Raw genomic sequence first — 5557 nt, forward strand, 5'->3', positions numbered from 1 at the left:
CTCGTGGTCTGCCTAAGGCAGCACCTTGCATGGGTGCAGCACTAGGGAGCAGGGGGAAGGAAACAACTTTATTTTTTTTTTTTTTTATTATTTTTTTTTTTTTTTTAGTCTTCCACCTCCTGTTCAGATTTGCCAGAAAATTTAGTGTCTTTTCGAAGGGGGGTATGGTAGTATTGGTCAGGTCTGGTGTGGCAGTGTCATCAAATAACAGTATGGTGGTATTGGTTAGGTCTGGTATAGCAGTGTTATCCAGTGACATTATGGCAGTGTTATCCAGTCACAGTATGTCGGTATTGGTCAGGTCTGGTATGGAGGTGTTATCCAGTCACAGTATGGCGGTATTGGTCAGGTCTGGTATGGCAGCGTTATCCAGTCACAGTATGGCGGTATTGGTCAGGTCTGGTATGGCAGTGTTATCCAGTCACAGTGTGGCAGTATTGGTCAGGTCTGGTATGGTGGTGTTATCCAGTCACAGTGTGGCTGTACTGGTCAGGTCTGGTAGGGCGGTGTTATCCAGTCAGTGTGGTCAGGTCTGGTATGGTGGTGTTATCCAGTCACAGTGTGGCCATATTGGTAAGGTCTGGTATGGCGGTATTGGTCAGGTCTGATATGGTGGTGTTAAATGTGACCTCTAGAGCTATTACCTACTAATCTATCATGATGCTAATTAGTGAGTGAAGATGGGGTGTCCTCAGGTTTAGCGCTTAGGGCAGCAGCATCAGCTGGTAATACGGCCCTCTATACATGTACTGTATATATGGAGTAGGGGGTCTATCAGTTATTTCTGTGGATGTTGAGACAGCCGCCCTTGCAACCACAGCTCCCTGTGAAAATTAAAGCAGTAATCCTATTGATTACTAAGGCTCCCAACAGCCATTTACTGCTGGGCAGAGCTGCAGCTAATTATGTCACCTGTGTGTGCAGTGTGGAGATTTTCCCATTCATTTCTATGGGGCGCTCTTCCCCCTCCCCCTCCCCTCCTGTACATCTGGCAAGGACGGGACCTTCACTCTAACCTTCCCAGGCACCCAATGTATCTGTGTGTCATATTCGGGGTCAAATGGTTCAGGCATTTGGAAGTCTATATGGGACAGACATACAGACAGACTTTCATTTTTATGATATAGATATGCTATATAGCTTTATTAGAATGAAAATGTGCTTTATTAATTAAATATTACCTGTTACAGGGAGCAGCATTATTGCCGGCAATTACTATTGCCTGTTAATACCGTTCCCTGTAATACTGCTTCCCTGCTTCCATCACTTTCTAAAGATGTCTTGGACTTGGTGACCTCCGATTTGTCGAATCTTGATTTCCAGGTCCCAAAGATTTTTCTCCCATAGACTATAATGGGATTCGATAGAATAGTCGAATATTGGGAGCTATTTGAATCGAATCCAATCGAATATTTCACTATGTCTACATATGACGCGTATTTAAGAGAGTTTTCCTTTTTGTTTTTTTTACTTTAAAAACTACAGAAAGTACAACATATGGATACAAAGCCTTTTATCAAAAATAACACAGTGAGGTCTTTAAATGAAAAAATAACAGAATAAAGGTGCCATGATAAAACAATTCTATGTTATAGGTTGGAAAAAAGTAATGTTTACCAGAGTAAAAGTAATAAAACACAAGGGTGAAAAGGGGTAGTAAGGATGTGTAAAATAAATAGACTAAAAGAGATAACGCCATAATAACATAGATATGGTATGGTGCTAGTATGTAGAGTAAACAAGAGCACATCAGGCAGTCTGCCGAGATCCAGCAGTCGTGAGTTCTCATTCATTGTGCATTATTGACCCTCTAAGCTTTTGATATTGTTAGAAAATGACACAATGAAGAACATAGTATACTCTCACAAGGAAGGAAGGAACTGCACAGTTTATATTTGTCTAGCTGATACACAGTAGCGGATTATAATAGGTCATCTTTGGGCAGTAGCCTGGGGCCCCGAGCTCCTGGGGGCCCCATGACCACCCAAACAGAGTTACAGTATACTTTGAATGTTGTATTGTGTACAGTTCTGCCGTGCATTTGCAAACAATCACCGCTTTTCAACTTCAATTTTGCACAAATCAGGGCATAATGACATTATTTATCCTGTACTATGAACACCACACTGGTGCTGCCATAGTTAAAATTGGGTGGGGGGTGGGGGGGCAGTCTTGGTGAACAGCCCCTAGCCTATGGTAAAGTTAATCTGCCCCTGCTGATACATTGATCCAGCAGAATGTGTTTTATATTATACCTGCTCTTGAAGTGAAGGGAATCGCTATGATTTTTAGGCAGATCTATACAGGAGCAGGGACTCCTGTCGAAGACTAGACTCCCTGTTCATGTGCTTACTGAGCAGTAGACAATTTTTTTTATGTCTACTCCAGCAACCAGCCCAATGAATGTTTGCCATCAAGAGGTAAGTGAATGTGTTATATGCATCATCATTTAAAACTTGCTAGGTCAGGTGCTCCATGCTAGGCCTAGCAGGACGCTTACAGCATATGCCTTGTTCTTAGTATACTATATAGAGGAGCAGGAATCCCAGTCTTTTTGTTATGGCAAACCAAAGCATCTGTGGCTGCCTTGGCAGATATACTATTATAGCAATAGAATTGTAGGATTTTGGTCCCATTTAGTGTTGAGCAAGCATACTCAATCCATCGTCGGGGTGCTTGACTGAGAACCTCATGGTTCTCAGGTTTCTTCAAGACACAGAGGGACATTTACTAAGTCTGGCATTTTTTGCGCCGGGTTTAAAAATGTCCCCACATCGCAGATGCTTTGCAGATTGGCAATGCCAGTGTGCGCACCTACGAGCTTGCGTAGGTTTCCTTATCATTTAAACCTAATTAAAAAGTCCTATTTACGGCATTGATAAAAACAGCAGATCATGAACAAAAACAAGCTTTATAGACAGAAAAAAAAAAAAAAGATGTAGAGGGGAGAATATGGTGAGAGCCAATGTCAATGGTACCAAGAAGCCATTGAAAGAGGGTTGTCTGGAAGCGGGCATCTCTGTATTCTGAAATAAGTTTCCACATATAGGCCAGTTCTCACTTACCACATTGCAGCAGATTTCACACTGCGAGTTCCATAGCGAAATCCGCTGCGATACTGTATAGTGTCATTTCCCATGGCTCTACATTGTAGCCCTCGTGGCTCTACATTGGAATGAAAATCCACTGTGAGAATGTAGCCCCTGCCAAGTTAACCCATCAGCTGCAAGGCTAATACATTACCCGTCTGTGCTGCGGTTTGCTTCTCCGGCTCCCTGGTGTTCTGCTCAGTCAATCAGTGCGCTGTCCTGATACATCCACTTATTGGCTGAGCCAGACCTCACGGAGCATGGATGGGTAATGTATAGTGATGAGCGAATACTGTTTGATCGAATAGATATTCGATCGAATAGTAAGGTATTCGATCTATTGAATATTATCAAATAGTTCGCAGAATATTCAATAAATATTCGATAAGTGTTCAAATCCCCCAGCTTCCGCTTTTTACCTCCAAGTGGTCGAATAGATGTTTTTCAATAATCGAATACTTGTTCCCATAGACTTTAATAGGATCGAATATTCGGGAGATATTCGTACGAATATCGAATATTTGACTATTCGCTCATCACTAGTAATGTATTAGTCTGACAGCTGGTGGGTTAACTTGGCAGGGGCTACATTCTCACAGCGGAATTAAAATCTACTGGGAGAATGTAGAGCCATAGGAAAAGACACTACACAGTATCACAGCTTATTTCATTGTGGAACTCACGGTACTGTACATGTGAAACAGGCCTACTACTACTACTACTACAGATTAGGTAACTGCACAACGTAGCTACAAACCACAATTTTCCTTACAAAAACTAAGACGCCCGACTGCCTGCAATGTGTTTAATCCGAAAGCCACAAAAAAAGAAAAATGTTTACAATAGATTTATCTCCTCGATGGAACTTTTAATTACGACTAATAACTTGTAATTTAACATTGTTTAAGAATGTAATTTCAACAGCAATTCTTGATTTTTTTTTTTTTTTTTCTCCGTTAATTGACACCGTCTTAATGAGCCCAGATAAACACAAACCTGATATCCCAGAACTGTGAACAGCTTTCTTAGAAGTGAAAACGAACATGAAAGACATGGAAATAATAACAAGGCAACATATTCACTGCTACTTATTTCCATGGAAACAATTTGGCAGCTTCATACTTAAACTGAAAAAAGCTATTAGGAAACAATTGGTTTGTTAAGAGAATGTTAATTATTAAATATCACAGGAGATTTCATGGAATGTGCCAGTTTATGCCAATTACTGCTTTGTAATGGTTTTGCTAATTATCTGTCATTGGAGGCTTGGCTGAGCATTTCACTGCCTGCGGAATTGTCTACTCGCAAGGATTAAGATTGACAGCTAGGATTCTAGAGTTAAAAAAAAAAAAGTTGGACAATGATAAAGATATGTATCCAACAAAATAAAAAAATTATTGGAAGCAGAGTTCATCTCATTACTTTAGATTGAATTATTGATTGTTTGTTTATTCCTAAAAGAATAACCAGACACTTGAGATATATCTTTAATTTATTCTGGAGTTAAGGACTGTTTATAACCCATCATATAACTGTGTCACTAAATAAGTGACTTCTTTATTTCGTAGGTGGTTGTTACCACCTAATAATTTAATGTTTTCCCTCTTCATGGTAAGACACAGTAAAATTTTTGACTAAACGTGTTTACGTTGGAATTTTAAAGCGTTACTGTCTTTAGACATGTCAAACGTTACTGATGACGTGTAACAATCCCACAATTTATTATGTAAAAGTACTGTGGAGACCCCATCAAATGTTTCTCAATGTCAGTGAGCTAGCTAGACCTTCTGCTGGGAAGGAACAACCAAGCCTAAGGGGAAATTTCCAGTCAAACAAATCACCTTCCAACAAGCCACAGTAAAAAATGACTGGTCTTGAAAAATACCCAAGCAAGGTAACCATCCTTAGACACCTGTTTTTGGGTATTTTCCCCTCATCAGTGTGGAGTAGGATTATGGCTAGTAGGTGCAAAGCCAGGTAAGTGCACCAAGAGAATCCCAAAATTTACTCCTCTTTCTTATCGAGCAGGGCCTCAGTCCTGTCCCCCCCCCCCCCCCCTGAAAAAGAAAGAAAGAAAAAGAAATGCACTTTCTTTTCAATTTCACTGCACATTTTTTTTACATTTTTTTGTGACATATTTTAGGGAAAAATTTAGTCTAAAATTGCAAAATATAATGTCGCTAAAATCTGGATCTGTAGGTAATGAATGCAAGCGTTCTGGTCTTTTAAAAACAAAGAGGCAAAAATTAAAATACAAAAATAAAAATTGGCTTGGTGGGGAACCTAACCTAAGGAACCTAATGTTCCTTATTGCTGAAGGCTTTGATAAGCATGTCCAGCATCACTACAGAAATTTCTTGCTCAATTCAGTTCCTGGACCATTCATGGCTTATTCCAATAAATGTTCTCCTTCAGGAGCTCCACGAGGAAAATTCTAATGCGCCAAGAACAGAAAAATTGGATCACTG

Source organism: Dendropsophus ebraccatus, chromosome 4, assembly GCF_027789765.1.
Source record: "Dendropsophus ebraccatus isolate aDenEbr1 chromosome 4, aDenEbr1.pat, whole genome shotgun sequence".
NCBI lineage: Eukaryota > Metazoa > Chordata > Amphibia > Anura > Hylidae > Dendropsophus > Dendropsophus ebraccatus.